Source organism: Phyllobates terribilis, unplaced genomic scaffold, assembly GCF_046119375.1.
Source record: "Phyllobates terribilis strain yellow unplaced genomic scaffold, ASM4611937v1 Scaffold_5__5_contigs__length_657084704, whole genome shotgun sequence".
In the NCBI taxonomy this organism is placed as follows: domain Eukaryota; kingdom Metazoa; phylum Chordata; class Amphibia; order Anura; family Dendrobatidae; genus Phyllobates; species Phyllobates terribilis.
The window spans coordinates 75,506,255-75,524,644 of NW_027362765.1; the positions used below are offsets into that span (position 1 = coordinate 75,506,255).

At 45.0% G+C, this 18,390-nt stretch overlaps 1 pseudogene; it reads left to right on the plus strand.

Annotated features, from left to right (window-relative positions):
* LOC141271469 (uncharacterized) overlaps window positions 1-18,390 on the plus strand; it is a 524,545-nt pseudogene that overhangs the window by 462,476 nt on the left and 43,679 nt on the right.

Here is an 18,390-nt window from a genome sequence, read left to right on the forward strand (position 1 = left end):
TTTGTAACAAGGATCATATAGTTGTTGATTGGTTCCAGGAAAATGACAGTGAGAATTTCTTGCTTCCCATGACCTTCACAGTCCCCAGATCTTAATTATAAAGCAAATCTCTGGGAAAAAGTTCAAAAGGCTGATTGGAACATGTCAGCATCAAATCTACAGCAATTGCGAGAATTTATTGTATGAGCATTGACCCAATAATTCTGCAGAATAATTTCACCACCGAGTGGAATCTATGACTAGACATATCTCTGAGGTTCTAAAGGCCAAAGGAGATCCAAAGGGATACTAAATGATTGTCTCTAGTAAGATGCCCTTTCAGTGTATGTTTTATACTTGGTGGAGATGACAGGATAAAGCTGATCATAGACATTAGATGTTGTCTTGATTTTCTCACAGTTTTCTTGGTTATGGAGCCTGCTGGTTAGAATTAGGAACTGATAGGTTGGATTCATACCGAAGACCTGCAGCTATGTAATAACAACTGCTGTCATTTGTGATTGTCCTCTTAATTTATGATCTTTTGTGTTCTTAGAAATCATCTCACGTGACTTCTACGTCTGTCTGTGACTTTTACACTCTTTCTTTCAGAGTGAAGATCGGACCTTTACTAATACTGCAGGAACATATGTGAGGAGTGATGAGCGGGGTAAAGAGGATATTCCTACATATAACCGCACAGGTGAGTAGAATCCAAAGAAATCACTGATTCTACAATGTCACTGACCGCTACAATTATGTATTGAATGTTTTTAGCGTTTGTTTCATAGACTTTTGGATGTGTAATTTACTGGCAAAAAAATTGCACAAATCCACATTTTTACCAGCAAAGTTTCAACAAGGAAAATTAAAATGGCACTTTTTTTCCTCGCAGAAAAAGATACAGGGCCAATCTCTGTACATTATTCACTGGTCCTACAAACCTTCAATTGCTAAAGCCAATGATTGGCCACAGCAGAAGCGTATTGCTTATTGCTTCTGGCAATGATTGGCCACAGTGCTCACATGCCTGTCTGGCTTGAAGAGTAAAGGCCCCATCACACTTAGCGACGCTACAGCGATCCCGACAACGATACAACCTGTCAGGGATCGTTGACAATGGGAAATGGGAAATTTTCAAAACAGTCCTACATAGTCACTGTAGAAGGTACATACCTTATGGGAATAAAAGGGCTAGGAATAGGAGGAAGCCAATGTGGCTAAATAAGGAAGTCAAGAGGGCAGTGAAAAACAAAAAAAGGGCTTTCGGTAAACTTAAACAAGAAGGCAGCGAGGAAGCACTAATATCTTATAGGGAAAAAAAACAAAATCTGTAAGAAACAAAGAAGAATAGCAAAAGAGGAGACAGAGAGACTAATTGCCAAGGAAAGTAAAACGAATCCCAAACTGTTCTTTAACTATATAAACAGTAAAAGGATTAAAACTGATGGAGTTGGCCCATTGAAAAATAACCTGGGTAAAATCATAGAGGGCGATGAGGGTAAAGCAAACCTACTCAATAGCTTCTTCTCCACTGTTTTCACAAAAGAAAACAATTTATCGGAGGAAATGCAGAGTGATAAAGTAAACCCTCCGCTAAATATCACCCACCTAACCCAGGAGGAAGTTCAGAAAAGCCTAAATAATATCAAAATAGACAAGTCACCAGGCCCAGATGGCATACACCCCCGGGTACTAAAAGAATTAAGTAATGTGATACACAGACCGCTGTATCTTATATTCAAGCACTCTTTATGGACAGGGACTGTCCCACTTGACTGGCGCCAAGCAAATGTGGTACCAATATTCAAAAAGGGGTCTAAAAGTGACCCTGGGAACTATAGACCAGTCAGCTTAACGTCTGTTGTGGGTAAATTGTTTGAAGGATTTCTTAGAGATGCTATTGTAGAATATCTTAATGATAATAACTGTCTAACTCCATATCAACATGGATTCATGAGGGATCACTCCTGCCAAACAAACCTGATGGCCTTCTACGAGGAGGTGAGCTCACAGCTAGACCGGGGAGAGTCAGTGGATGTTGTATACCTTGACTTCTCCAAAGCGTTTGATACCGTGCCACACAAAAGGTTGGTATATAAAATGAGAATGCTTGGTCTGGGGGATAATGTGTGCAAGTGGGTAAATAGCTGGCTGAGTGATAGAAAGCAGAGGGTGGTTATCAATGGAGTAAGCTCAGGGTGTGTCAGGGTTACTAGCGGGGTGCCTCAAGGGTCTGTCTTGGGCCCTATATTATTTAATATATTTATTAATGATCTAGTGGAAGGGTTGCATAGTAAAATAGCAATATTTGCAGATGATACTAAACTTTGTAAAGTAGTTAATACAGATGAGGATAGGGCAGAGCTACAGGAGGATTTAGATAAATTGGGGAGTTGGGCCAAAAAATGGCAAATGGGGTTCAATGCCGATAAATGTAAGGTCATGCACATGGGAAAGAAAAACAGCAGTCACCCATACATATTAAATGGGAAGCCGTTGGGGAAATCTGACATGGAGAAGGACCTGGGCGTCTTGGTTAATAGCAAATTAAATTGGAGTGCCCAGTGTCAGGCAGCAGCTGCGAAGGCAAATAGAGTCATGGCATGCATCAGAAGAGGAATAGGGGCATATGATGAGAACATTGTTCTTCCTCTGTATAAAGCGCTGGTAAGGCCGCACTTAGAATATTGTGCACAGTTCTGGGCTCCGGTGCTCAGGAAAGACATATTGGAGCTAGAGAGGGTACAAAGGAGGGCGACTAAGGTAATAAAGGGAATGGAGGGACTAGAATACCCAGAGAGGTTGTCAAAATTAGGCCTATTTACGTTGGAAAAGAGAAGGCTTAGGGGAGACCTCATAAACATGTATAAATACATCAGGGGGCAGTACAGAGATCTCTCCCATGACCTGTTTATACCAAGGATGGTGACAAACACGAGGGGGCACACTATTCGTCTGGAGGAAAGGAGGTTCCTGCACCAGCATAGAAGGGGATTCTTTACGGTCAGAGCCGTGAGACTCTGGAATTCTCTGGGAGAGGAAGTGGTGATGTCCAACTCACTTAATGAGTTCAAGAGAGGCCTGGACACCTTTCTTGATAACAATAAAATTACATCTTATGCTTAGTGATAGTTAATTAATCCAGGGATTTAATCTGACTGCCAGATTGGTGTCGGGAAGTGAATTTTTCCTCAATGATGTAAATTGGCCTATACCGCATGTTTTTTTTTTTTTGCCTTCCCCTGGATCAACGCTGCGGAATAGCTGCAGTGCACAAGAAATAGGCTGAACTGGATGGACGCTTGTCTTTTTTCGGCCTTATAAACTATGTAACTATGTTGCTGCGTCGCTATGTGGTCCCTGGTGAGCTGTCAAACAGGCAGGCTCACCAGCGATCAGGGGAGCAGCGACATCGTGGAAAGAATCTTTCCACGATGTCCTGCTCCTGGTTACCAGCCTGCTGAAGCAGGAGCAGGCTGGTAACCATGATAAACAGCAGGTTACTAAGTGCGCATGTGCCCCTAGTCACCCGCTGTTTATCATGGTTACCACTCTGCTACGGTGAGCGGGAGGTTACCGCTCAACGTAGCAGAGTCGTAACCATGATAAACAGCGGGTTACTAAGTGCGCGTGTGCCCCTAGTAACCCGCTGTTTTTCATGGTTACCGCTGGTCACACACAGCGATGTGTGCTGACCAGCGGGAGGGCAGAGACCAAAAAAATGGTCCAGGACATTTTGCAGCGATCAGCGACCTCACAGCAGGGGCCTGATTGCTGCAAAGTGTCACACATAGCGACATCGCTGGCGAGGTCGCTGTTGCGTCACCAAAACGGTGACTCAGCAGCGATCTCGCTAGCGATCTCGCTATGTGAGATGGGGGCTTTAGTATAGAGACAGTCGGGGTAATGGGGCAGCAATGAAAAGGAGTTTTAGGGGATTGGTAATGGGAATTTAGTTCATGTTATCTTAATGTAAATTTTTCTTCTGGAGCATAAAAAAAGATAAAATAGTTTTTCTCTGGATCTCTTAAAGGGGCATTATCAAGTTGTCTCTTGAGCAGAACAGAGCAATACAGTCTCCTCACTTTACACACAGTGATAACAGGGCACTTGAACAAGAATACAGATAAGGACAGTGAGAGCCATGTTTAGAAGACCTGCTCTGAAAGCGGAAAAACTGGTGATTTCGCAAAATTTATAATAGCAGCTTGTCAGGAGCTGAGAGGCAGTGGGAGAAAGGTGAGCAGATAACTGGTGTAAAAACATCAATGAGAAGGACAATTCAATGCAAAGAATCGGATAAGTGCAAATTTACTAACTTCAGAAACTTAGTCACATATGTTTTTACTGTTTTTTCGTGTTCAGTGGTGTCCATAATCTATAATTCAGATGATCTATGAAAGAGCCTGTGACTGGCAACCAGCACTTACGTAGGACACTAATACAAATTCTTTCTCAGATCTCCCAGTGCTCTTATATTTATATATTTGTTATATGATGCAATGTGTCCATTGGCTGCCATCATGTAGAAAGTGTATAAAGGCCTTTTTTCCCTTTTGTTATATCTATTGCTTAGTTCCATTAAAACAAAAGAGAAGGACGCTCTACACTTGCTCCAAATCGATAGCTTCTGATACTTCCTCCCACCACCTGACAACACTGACTTACAGGCCCATTTATGAGTCTCTACTGAACAAGTAACTTGAAATGATTGGTAACAAGTACAGTGAAATATGATTCTATGGTGAAGGCAACTTAAAGAGAGAGCCAACCTAGTAGCTTAACAGTATAATCTATTAAGCCCTAATTTGTGGTCTACTGTCTTATAAAGGTTAATAATTGAATTATATTACAGTTTTGTATAACAATTATATAAAATAATTATATAAATATTAATGTTATTCCAATGAAGGTTAATTGAAATATAATAAAATCAGTTTTATTCTTGGCAGACGAGTGTGCCAGTAGCTCAGTGACACATCTGATATTTTCTGATTTTGCAGCATATGATCATGGAATCACACCAAATCCATGTGAAGAACATGCCATTATCCCAGATACACCTCAAGCCCTTAGAAAAAATCTGTCATCCAATCCTTGTCAACAGTTCCTTTCTTCTGTTTCATCAAAGACCAATGTGCAAAGCGAAAGTGAAAGGACTGTTGAGTATGAAATAGCTCTCAGAGGGGAGAAGCCATTTTCATGCTCAGAATGTGGTAAATGTTTTACAGAGAAATACTATCTTACTACACATCAGAGAAGTCACACAGGGGAGAAGCCATTTTCATGTTCAGAATGTGGGAAATAGTATTTCTCTGTAAAACATCTTACTACACACCAGAGAAGTCACACAGGGGAGAAGCCATTTTCATGTTCAGAATGTGGGAAATGTTTTAATCAGAAATCACATCTTGTTACACATAATAGAATACACACAGGTGAGAAGCCATATTCATGTTCAGAATGTGGGAAAAGTTTTAATAAGAAATCAAATCTTGTTATACACCAGAGAATTCACACAGGGGAGAAGCCATTTTTTTGTTCCGAATGTGGGAAATGTTTTATAGAGAAATCACATCTTGTTAAACATCAGAGAATTCATACAAAGGAGAAACCATATTCATGTTCAGAATGTGGGAAATGTTTTACTGGTAAATCTGATCTTGTTAGACATCAGAAAATTCACAGAGGGGTGAAGCCATTTTCATGTTCAGAATGTGGGAAATGTTTTACAGAGAAAACAAATCTTGTTAGACATCAAAGAACTCACACAGGGAAGTAGTGATTTTCTTTTTTTTATTTTATTGACAACATTTACTATACAATAAAAATGCAATTCATTGTAAAATAACAAGTCTAAAAGAGAAAGGTAAAATAATTTAGAGCATTAGATGATTATTAGAAAATGTACTTAATTACCAATTATCCATATAATACACCTATGTTTGAACCATATATATAAAATATGTAACATTTACATAAACTGTATAACTGCATGTTAGGGACTCTCACAGAGGCGACACCGGGGAGATCACAAAATATGTCACCGTTGCCGTCACTCTGTCAGGGATTTGTCAGGGATCCACGAGCACACGGTCCCCACTACTCTCTACTTAGGTATCGGCAAGCGACCAGTGAGCATATGGCGTCACACCTCTGGATTCCAACGCATGGAATATGTGTTTTCGCCTTCTTTACGGTCACTGTCAGCTTCATGATAGCCCAATTATTAATATTATTCGCTGCCACCACCGACCGAGTTTGAAATATAATAGAGGCCTTGCCGGACGCCTGCGTTCTGGTAGCATATGGCTTCGGGGAAGGGAACGATTAAAGGACAAAAGAAACAACTACTACATTTTATATTTAATCCAAAAGGAAGGCAGTGTTTAAAAAAAATATACAAGATTTTAGAAAGGAGACATTACAATACATAAGCAGGTACACAAAATAATAAGTATTAAAGAAGAGACTTATTGAATCGTCTCAGCTATCTTATAGTAAGGTAGAGGAGGGGCTCCCCGATTTGATTGTTATCGAACGTGACTCGTTGCTTAAAGTATCTATACCTGTTAGAACTCTCCTGTTGGTTTTTTTCTAGTTTGCTGGTCACATGACCTTTTTTGCCTATTTAATCCTGCTCCGCCCTCCTGGCCTTGCTTGACTTTATTGTATTACTACTCTTGAGCTAGCTTGGTGCTCTGTTACCTTTCTCTGTTAGTTTTGCTAGGTCTTCTGACCTCTATGTTCTATGTTGTGTGTTTGTCTTTTACTGCTACAATTTCTGCTAGGAGGTGTCCAACTTTATCCCAGTCCCTAGATCTTGTAGGGATCCCTCCCTTGCATCTATAGGTCTTTCTTCAGACTAGCTGAGGACTTTAGCGGGTCTGATCGCAGGATCAGGTTCCCCGTTACATCGTAGGGATCCAGTTTAGTTCTATTGTAGGGACAGATCTCCTGTCTTTCCTTAGTGCTTGTAGCAGATCATAACAGTAAGTCCAGCCTAAAAAAAAAAAATTTCTCTAAGGAAAGACCTCCAGTTTCCATCATGGTCTCGGTTCAAGATTTGGCTCAACGCTTGCAGGGACTCTCTCTGGAGGTGGCCGAGCTCCAACAACACGTGAGTAGTTGTTCTGGAGCACATTTTGTGGAGCCAAAGGTACGTCTGCCTGATCTATTTTTGGTGAACAACAAGATTTTTTTTCTTTTAAAAATGCTTGTTTATTGTATTTTCGTTTAAGACCCAGATCCTCTGGTGATGAATCACAGCGCATAGGGTTCATAATGTCACTTTTGCGCAAAGATCCTCAGGGATGGGCCTTTTCTGTCCAACCTAGTGATCCATGCTTTAGATCAGTGGATAGTTTTTTTTCTGCTTTGGGTTTGTTGTACGATGATCCTGATCGTGTCTCATCTGCTGAGTCTGAATTGAGACATCTGAGGCAGGGATCAGGTAATGTGGAAAAATATTGTTCTCACTTCCGTCGGTGGTCTGCCCAGGTGGGGTGGAACGATTCAGCTTTGAAAAGTTTGTTTCTTGCAGGGCTAGGTAAAAGGGTTAAGGATTTGCTGATTGCTTATCCCACACCTGGAAACTTGCAGGAGGCAATGCAATTAGCTATACGGGTGGACAGGAGACTGCGTGCAAGGGTTAATGAGAGTAAATCCTCTGCCATGTCAGCTCCGAGTCTTGAGAGGGTCTGTGCTGACAAAGGAGAGCCGATGGAGATTGGGGCGATGGCACCCCGCTCTCAGGAAAAAGACCGCAGGCTTTCCGGAGGTTTGTGCTCCTATTGCGGAAATTCTGGTCATTTCATTAAGAACTGTGTGCTTCGTATGAACAAAGAAAAAAAAAAATGGTCAGTCATGCACGTATAGCCTGTTTAAATATTAAGGGAGTATTCCTATCTGCTACTACCGCTGCTCAGGAAGAATTAATTGAATTTCGGGTATTTGTGGAATGTGGTTCTACTCTGAATGTGATTGATGGGGGATTCTTGGAAAAACTTAAATTAAAACCTAAACCTTTGTCATCCCCTATTGCTGTGGTTTCTGTTGATGGCTCTCCCTTGAAGAGTGTTACTCACAAGGTCTGTGAATTTCCCCTCACTATTAATGGTATTCATCAAGAGAATTTGGATTTGGTAGTATTAAATAATTTGCCTTCTCCAGTAATTTTGGGGTTGCCCTGGTTAAAATTGCACAATCCTGTACTGGATTGGTCTACCAATGAAATAAAGTCCTGGAGCCCTAAATGTTATGACAAGTGTTGTAACGGACGTATTGCTGTGGTGGATAAAGGGGAATTACCTGTACTTATTCAGGATTTTTGGAGAGTTTTTTCTGAGGAGGAGTCACAAATTTTGCCTCCCCATAGAGACTATGATTGTACCATTGAATTTGTCCCTGGAGCGACTCTTCCTAAAAGTCGTTTATTTAATCTTACTATTCCTGAGAGAAAGGCTTTGGAGGAATACATACAGACAAGCTTGGCCGCCGGTCACATTAGGCCTTCCAAGTCTCCTGTAGCTGTTGGATTTTTTTTTGTAAAGAAAAAAGATGGCGGTTTACGTCCATGTCTGGACTTTCGTGAGATTAATAAAATTACTGTACGCAATCCTTACCCACTGCCATTGATTCCTGATTTGTTTAACCAGTTAGTGGGGGCCAAGTGGTTCTCTAAAATTGATCTCCGGGGGGCATACAATTTGTTGCGCATGAATGAGGGTGATGAATGGAAGACTGCTTTTAACACTCCTGTGAGTCATTTTGAGAATCTGGTTATGCCTTTTGGTCTTACCAATGCTCCAGCATTTTTTAAGAATCTTATTATTGACATCCTTAGACCTTTGATCGGCAAAAATGTGGTTGTGTATTTGGATGACATTCTGATTTATTCGCCTGATCTGGAGTCTCATTGGCGGAGCGTACGTGAGGTTTTACAGTTATTAATGGACAATTCGCTTTTTGCTAAGCTAGAGAAATGTGAGTTCGCTGTACAGAGAATTAGTTTTTTGGGTTACATTATCTCCAGTGAAGGTTTTGAGATGGACCCGGTTAAAGTTCAAACTGTGCAGGAATGGCCTAGGCCTATTGGTTTGAAATCGATACAGAGGTTTTTGGGTTTCGCCAATTATTACAGAAAATTCATAAAAAATTTTTCTATTATTGTCAAACCGCTGACCGATCTCACCAGGAAAGGTGCTAATGCGGTTCAGTGGACTTCTGAGGCCATTGAAGCCTTTGTGTTTCTAAAGGAGAGGTTCACCTCTGCTCCCATCCTTATGCAGCCTGATGTGACTAAGCCGTTTTTGGTTGAGGTTGATGCTTCTTCTGTGGGGGTCGGTGCGGTGTTGTCTCAGGAAAGCAAGGATGGAGTACATCCCTGTGCCTTTTTTTCAAAAAAATTTTCTGAGACTGAACTTAATTACGATATTGGTAATCGGGAATTGCTGGCTATTAAACTCGCATTTGAACACTGGCGTCATCTCTTGGAAGGTGCTGAATTTCCCATTAAGGTTTTCACTGATCATAAAAATCTGATCTATCTTGATGCTGCCAAGCGCTTGAATGCCCGTCAGGCTAGGTGGGCACTTTCTTTCTCGCGGTTTAATTTTTCCGTTACTTACATCCCGGGTACCAAGAATGTTAAAGCGGATGCTTTGTCTCGCAGCTTTTTTCCCATGGTCGGTGTTGAGGAGGAAGAGGAGAGCATTTTACAAGAAGGTGTTGTGATTGCTGCTTTGGACTCCGTTTTGGAGGATGAGATTCTTAAAGCTCAGGAGAATGCCCCATCTAACACTCCCCATGGGAGGTTGTTTGTGCCTAGGACTTTTAGGAGAGATTTATTTGTTGAGTGCCATGAGTCTCGGTTGGCAGGTCATCCAGGAATTTCTGAGACCAAGAGACTTGTGGGTCGCAGTTTTTGGTGGCCTGGATGGCAGAAGGAAGTCATTAAGTGGGTGCATCAATGTACTGTGTGTGCTAGATCCAAGTCTTCGCATGCTCCTGCTGCGGGGTTGCTTTGCCCTCTGGAGGTTCCTAGTGCACCTTGGACACATCTGGCTATGGACTTTATTACTGACCTTCCCCCCCTCTGAAGGTTTCACAGTCATCTGGGTGGTCGTGGACCGTTTTAGCAAGATGTGTCACTTGGTTCCCTTCATCAAACTGCCTTGCGCTAAGACACTCGCTAAGGCCTTTGTCAAGGAAATTGTCAGACTACATGGCGTTCCTACTGACATTGTTTCTGATAGGGGACCTCAGTTCGTGGCTCGTTTTTGGCGTGCCTTTTGTGACAGGTTGGGAGTTCATTTGTCGTTTTCATCCGGATATCATCCTGAGTCTAATGGCCAGACAGAAAGAAAGAACCAGAATGTTGAGCAGTTCTTGCGTTGCTTTGTGGCAGACAATCAAGAGGGGTGGTCTGAGTTTCTGCCACTTGCTGAATTTGCTCTTAACAACCATACATCCTCTTCTGCTGGGTGTTCGCCTTTTTTTTGTTGTTCTGGGAGACATCCGTCTTTTGGGTCATTCTCCAAATTGGTATCGGCTGTGCCTGAGGAGGAGAGTTTTTCCGGTGTTTTGGAGAGAGTTTGGACGGATGTGCGTGATAATCTTCAGGAGGCTAACAAAAAATCTAAGAGGTACTTTGATAGGAAACGGCAAGAGTTTTCGTTTGCTATTGGTGACATGGTTTGGTTGTCCTCTAAGAATCTGCGATTGAGGATTCCTTCTAAAAAATTGGGTCCCAAGTTTGTAGGGCCCTTTAAGGTGCTTCAGATAGTTAACCAATCTGCTGTTAGGTTGGAGGTTCCTACCACCTGGAAGATTAATCCGGTGTTTCATGTTTCTCTGTTGAAAAGAGCTGATGTGTCGGATGGTGACGCCTCTGCCACTGTTCCTCCGGTGGTGGAGGACGGGGAATATGAAATTTCCCGCATCCTAAATTCTAGACGGTATAGAGGGAGTTTGCAGTATCTCGTCGCTTGGAAGGGTTTCGGACCCTAGGATAACTCATGGGTGAGGGCGGATGATGTTTCTGCTTCCAGACTTGTCAGAGCGTTTCACAGGAGGTTTCCTGATAAGCCCGGGCCTAGGGGATCCGGAGGATCCTCTTAGAAGAGGGGGTACTGTTAGAACTCTCCTGTTGGTTTTTTTCTAGTTTGCTGGTCACATGACCTTTTTTGCCTATTTAATCCTGCTCCGCCCTCCTGGCCTTGCTGGACTTCATTGTATTACTACTCTTGAGCTAGCTTGGTGCTCTGTTAGTTTTGCTAGGTCTTCTGACCTCTATGTTCTATGTTGTGTGTTTGTCTTTTACTGCTACAATTTCTGCTAGGAGGTGTCCAACTTTATCCCAGTCCCTAGATCTTGTAGGGATCCCTCCCTTGCATCTATAGGTCTTCGTTCAGACTAGCTGAGGACTTTAGCGGGTCTGATCGCAGGATCAGGTTCCCCGCTACATCGTAGGGATCCAGTTTAGTTCTATTGTAGGGACAGATCTCCTGTCTTTCCTTAGTGCTTGTAGCAGATCATAACAATACCCCCCCTGGCAATTAGTATGGAACAGTCTTCAGTTGGTTTTTTATGCCTAAGGGGAGATCTGCCCACACACCCCTGTGGTGACATCACAGGGGCTGGGCTCCACCCTTCATGTCTTTATTAAAAACTCTAACTTCTGGGATAACATCCCTGGTTGCTCGCAGAAGTTTGCAAGCGATGACATTTTTTCCGTTATGAATTTGCCTTTCCATAGAGACCACGCATGGCGTAGCTATGATGTGCTATTTTGTTACTTTTGCGCCACAGCCCCCACCCCCCAAAGGGGCTTACGGCTACGTAAAAATAAGCAACTTGTTGCTTGGCTGACCCTGTCACTAAAAATATGGGTCCCATTATTAGCAGAGTTATAGAACTTCTAATATTCCATACTTTGTTTCGGCTCCAAAGATCCTGGAACCCTCTATTAGATTCCCTTTTTCCTCCTGAGAAGCAAGCTTCAACAGCTGCACGTAAAGTATCGCAAGCCTGCATCTAATCATCCCCTGCCTCTATCAGGGGAAAACACATTTGCATTTTAAGTAGGTTGGTGGCACCTCTTGTGTGCCAGTGTTTGTTTAAGCTACTTTGGCTGTGGGTGATAATTTGCAGAGAGACAGATGCTGGACTGTCAGCTCTCCTATGACAAATGGGGGATAAGGGAGGGGTGAAGAGGAGCTTTGGAGAAAGACTTCTTAATATCTATGACAGGGGGAGAAAGAATATTTTATATTTTTCTCAATATTTCCTTGACACTGCAGTTAAAATGGGTTGTCTGATGCGTTTTTTTTCTGTAATTAATAAATACATAAATTCCACTACTGCTATCCAACCCAGGTGAACTCAGTTTGGATAGTCACTAACCCTAGTGGCTCACCTCTCCATGTGCCCAATCAGGCCTGTAATGAAATGGGGAAGAGATGGGACCCAGACCTAGCTCGTAACTAGAGATGGACGAACCCAAACAGTAAAGTTTGGGGGACGGTACCGAATGCCTAGTGTTTGGGCATGGACCCCGAACACGGATTTCCTCAGGCAGCCTTAACATTAGCTGTTTCCTGCGCTGTCACGCATACACAGTCTCTGATCGGCGATAAGATCGGTACCGCCCATCAGCGCTGCGGGCTCATGCTGTCAGCTGTGACCGGTCATAAAAAGCTTACTGCTGTTCACAGGCATCGGCTGATGAGAGAGTACTACTCCCATCAGCCTACGCCTGCTGTCGCTGATAACCTCGATAAAGATAAAAAAGATAATCCATTGAACTGTTCTCCCCGGCAGCCGACACACACTGACTGGAATGTAATCGCTCCTGCAGTGTGTAGCGCTGAGCTGTGGTGAGAAAGTTCACCGGAGTTTATCAGCTGATGAACCCCGGTCATCTCACTTATGTCGCTGCTCATTGAGTGAGAAAGTTCTCACACAACAGTGGTGTCACGGGTGTGTCGCCACGAAGATCGTCACGATTACACAGCCTGACTTCTCGCAGCTGACTTTTTGGTGCTTTGTGTTTTTCGGCAGTGAGGGAGTTAATTCTCTCTCTCTCTGTGCTAGACGAGGTCCAGCCTCGCCCAGCTGCAATCAATGCTGCTGTAGTGAAACTCCTTCAAATGCCTGCTGGTCTGTTAGGGAAGTGTCGGTGAAAGCATTTCATGCAGACTAACAGAGCGGATCGTGGTATTTGGAGTTTCAGAGATAAGTGTATTTGGAGCGTTTTTTCCCTTCCTCGCTTTATCATTTATCTCCTTTCCCGTTGGTGTTCCCTCTGTTGTAGTTGTGTAGTTTTTGTATGCAAGGTGGTTTTGGTTTTTCCCTTGTACTGTCTCGTTCGTCTAAGTACTGTGTGTGGGCATATTATTACTTGTCCCCTTTTGTTGTGATCGGGGTCCTTCTCAGGACTAGATTACTTAGGTGCAGGGATCCTCAGGAGGTAGGGGTTACGCTGGCGGCCTGGACCTCTGTACCTTTAACAGTACCTCCAGGTTGAGGGATTAGTCAGGGCCCCAGCTTAGGGTCAGCTTAGGCCCCCTACCTCCAGTATACAGAGACAGCGTGACATTTTCACCGACCACTTAGTTTTTCTCCAGCTACCATGGATCCAGTAGCCGGTCTAGCTCGGCAGTTGCAGAGTTTGTCCATGGAGCTGGCGGACGTTAGGTCCAAGGTTTTGTATCCTCAGGAGCAAGCCGGACCAGAACCTAAAGTAGCTCTCCCTGACAGGTTCACTGGGGGGCGGGACAAGTTTTTTGTTTTCCGGGAGGCATGCAAGTTGTACTTTCGGCTGCGGCCTCGCTCATCGGGGAGTGAAGAACAAAGGGTGGGAATTGTCATCTCGCTCCTACAAGGGGACCCACAATCTTGGGCGTTCTCTCTTCCCCCGGGCTCCCCGGCTCTCCAGTCAGTGGATAGGTTTTTCGCTGCTCTGGGACTCGTATATGATGACCCAGATCGGATCTCCCTTGCTGAGTCTAAGTTACGTAGGATCCAGCAGGGAGATCGTCCGGCGGAGGAATTCTGTTCGGAGTTCCGTAGGTGGGCCACGGACACCCAGTGGAATGACCCGGCTCTTAGGAGCCAGTTTTGTCATGGTTTATCCGACAAATTACAGGATGTGTTGGCACAGTATGACTCTCCCGCGTCACTGGAAGCCGCTATGGCCCTTGCTATTCGCGTTGACAGACGGCTTCGGGAGAGGTGCGGGATAACTCTACCCCCTGTGATGACTCCACCTCCTACAAGGTCCCCTCATATGGTGGTTCCCCTGGTCAGTCCAGAGGAGCCTATGCAATTAGGAGGGACATCATTTCGGGGGAGGGGACCGGTGGTGCGCCATAAGACAGGAAGGTGTTTCTTCTGCGGGAGAAAGGGACATTTTATTGGGGGGTGTCCATCCCGTCCCTTGCAGAGTGAAGAATCGTCGGAAAACTGTTGATCCCAGGTTGTGTGGTGGACGGCAATCTGGGAGTAGGTATTTCGTCCCTAGGTTCGTCTCAGTTTCTCGTACCGGCGGAGGTGGTGGTGGGTACGAGAACTGAGAGGATATCTGTTCTTCTGGATAGTGGGGCCGGGGCTAATCTGGTTGATGCTCGGTTTGCCCGGGTTCAAGGTATGCGATTGAGTGAGTTGGCTAAACCCATCCCCATATTCTCGATCGATGCCAGGCCTCTCGGTCAGGGAAGTTTTTTGCAAGCTGTGCATGACGTAAAACTTCAAGTGGGGGCGATACATAAAGAACTGTTGTCTTGCTACGTGTTGGAGGGTCTTCCCACTCCTATAGTGTTGGGCCTTCCTTGGTTAACTAAGCATAACCCGGTTATTAATTGGCAAACCAGAGAGATAAGCCAATGGAGTAAATTCTGTAATAAAAACTGCATGAACACGGTCATCGGTGCGGTTACTCCTTGGGTCTTACCTCCATTTCTGGCGGACTTTGAGGATGTATTCTCGGAGAAAGGGTGTCAGGAACTACCTCCTCATCGCGAGTATGACTGTTCTGTAAAACTGCTCCCTGAGGCCAAGTTACCTAAAGCTAGGTTGTATAACCTTTCTGGTCCTGAGAGGCAGGCCATGAAGGATTATATTTCAGAAAGTCTGGCTAAGGGGCATATTAGACCTTCATCTTCACCGGTGGCTGCGGGGTTCTTCTTTGTTAAGAAGAAAGATGGAGGCCTACGCCCTTGCCTGGATTTCCGTGAACTTAATCGGATTACGGTCCGAGATCCGTATCCGCTCCCACTTATTCCCGATCTCTTTAATCAGATCGTGGGCGCCAAATGGTTCTCTAAGTTGGATCTCAGGGGGGCGTACAATCTGATTAGGATGAAGGAGGGGGATGAGTGGAAGACGGCGTTTAACACTCCGGAGGGGCATTATGAGAACCTTGTCATGCCATTCGGTCTGACTAATGCCCCGGCTGTGTTCCAACACTTTGTTAATGACATTTTTCGCCGCCTGGTGGGACAGTTTGTTGTCATATATCTGGATGATATCTTAATTTACTCGCCGGATCTGGTGTCTCATCAGGAGCACGTTAGGCAGGTGTTACAGATCTTGCGGGATAATAAACTGTATGCCAAATGGGAAAAGTGTGTGTTCGCCGTACAGGAACTCCAGTTTTTAGGCTTCCTGGTTTCAGCGTCCGGTTTTCGTATGGACCCTGGGAAAGTGCGGGCAGTTCTTGAGTGGGATCGGCCAGAGAATCTTAAGGCACTACAACGTTTCCTGGGGTTTGCTAATTATTACCGGAAGTTCATTCGTAATTTCTCGTCCATGGTTAAGCCTCTCACAGACATGACTAAAAAGGGGACGGATTTTTCTAGGTGGTCTGACAAGGCTTGTCAAGCATTCTCCTCCTTGAAAAAATGTTTTGCCTCGGCACCCATACTCATTCAACCTGATGCGTCACAGCCATTCATTGTAGAGGTAGACGCTTCCGAGGTAGGGGTGGGAGCAGTATTGTCACAAGGTTTGTCCCCTGGTAAGTGGCATCCGTGCGCGTTTTTCTCTAAAAAATTGTCGTCCGCTGAGAGGAATTACGATGTCGGCAATAGGGAACTCTTGGCCATTAAGTTAGCTTTTGAGGAGTGGCGCCATTTTTTGGAGGGGGCAGTCCATCCGGTCACCGTCATCACCGATCACAAGAACCTGCTATATCTGGAGTCCGCGAAACGTCTGAATCCCAGACAAGCTAGGTGGTCATTGTTTTTTACCAGGTTTAATTTTGTCGTTACATATCGTCCTGGGTCAAAAAATGTAAAGGCGGATGCCTTATCTCGTAGTTTCCCTGGGGCCGGGAATACGGACGACCCGATTCCTATCCTTCAGGAGGGGGTGGTGGTTTCGGCAGTATGCTCTGAGCTGGAGGAGGAGGTATTGGAGGCTCAGGGGGACGCCCCTGTTGGACCTCCGGGGAGACTGTTTGTTCCAGATCAGTTGCGACAAAAGGTGATCGAGGCACACCATAACTCAGTTTTTGCAGGACACCCGGGGAGTAAAGCAACTGTGGATCTCCTCTCGCGTCGGTTTTGGTGGCCTAACTTACATAAGGAGGTGGTAACTTTTGTCGCGTCCTGTGGGGTTTGTGCGCGCTCTAAGACCCCACATACCCGTCCGTCTGGGGCCCTCTTACCTTTGAAGATCCCGGAGCGTCCTTGGACTCATCTGTCTATGGACTTTATTACGGACCTCCCTCCGTCTTCGGGTAAAACGGTCATACACGTTGTAGTGGACAGGTTCAGCAAGATGGCACATTTTATCGCTCTTCCTGCTCTCCCTAATGCTAAAACTCTTGCGCAGGTGTTCATTGGGGAGATTGTGAGGCTTCACGGGGTACCCTCCGAGGTGGTGTCTGATCGGGGGTCTCAGTTTGTGTCCAAGTTCTGGAAGGCGTTTTGTGCACGGCGGGGGATGCATTTGTCGTTCTCATCGGCTTTTCATCCTCAGACCAATGGTCAGACGGAACGAATGAACCAGAGCTTGGAGACATATCTCCGGTGTTTTGTGTCAGAGAACCAGGAGGACTGGGCTTCTTTCTTACCTCTGGCAGAGTTTGCTCTTAATAATAGGCGGAGCGAGTCCACTGGTAAGTCCCCGTTTTTTGGGGCATATGGTTTTCACCCCCAGTTTTGTACTTTCAGTAGGGGGGGCTCTTCGGGGGTTCCTGAGGAGGAACTATTTTCCTCATCACTCGCTTCAGTATGGAGAGGGGTACTGAATAATCTGAGTACTATGGGGAACCGTTACAAACGTATGGCTGACAGGAGGAGAGTGTCTGGTCCGGACCTAAGTGTGAACGATCGGGTATGGTTGTCTACCAGGAATATAAAACTTAAGGTTCCCTCCTGGAAACTGGGTCCCAGGTTCATCGGGCCGTACAGGATCAGTTCTATAATTAATCCGGTGGCATTCCGTCTTGACCTCCCCCCTACGTTTAAAATTCACAACGTGTTCCACAGATCGTTGCTTAAGAGGTATGTGGCGCCGGTGGTACCGTCACCTTTACCTCCCCCTCCAGTGGTGGTCAATGGTAACTTGGAGTTCCAGGTATCGAGGGTCATCGATTCACGCTTTAATCGCCGGTCCCTTCAGTACCTGGTTCATTGGAAAGGGTATGGTCCTGAGGAGAGGATGTGGGTTCCTGCGTCGGATATTAACGCAGACCGATTAGTTCGGGCCTTCCACACGACTCACCCGGATAAACCTGGCCCTGAGGGTCCGGAGGCCCCTCGTAGAAGGGGGGGTACTGTCACGGGTGTGTCGCCACGAAGATCGTCACGATTACACAGCCTGACTTCTCGCAGCTGACTTTTTGGTGCTTTGTGTTTTTCGGCAGTGAGGGAGTTAATTCTCTCTCTCTGTGCTAGACGAGGTCCAGCCTCGCCCAGCTGCAATCAATGCTGCTGTAGTGAGACTCCTTCAAATGCCTGCTGGTCTGTTAGGGAAGTGTCGGTGAAAGCATTTCATGCAGACTAACAGAGCGGATCGTGGTATTTGGAGTTTCAGAGATAAGTGTATTTGGAGCGTTTTTTCCCTTCCTCGCTTTATCATTTATCTCCTTTCCCGTTGGTGTTCCCTCTGTTGTAGTTGTGTAGTTTTTGTATGCAAGGTGGTTTTGGTTTTTCCCTTGTACTGTCTCGTTCGTCTAAGTACTGTGTGTGGGCTTATTATTACTTGTCCCCTTTTGTTGTGATCGGGGTCCTTCTCAGGACTAGATTACTTAGGTGCAGGGATCCTCAGGAGGTAGGGGTTACGCTGGCGGCCTGGACCTCTGTACCTTTAACAGTACCTCCAGGTTGAGGGATTAGTCAGGGCCCCAGCTTAGGTTCAGCTTAGGCCCCCTACCTCCAGTATACAGAGACAGCGTGACAA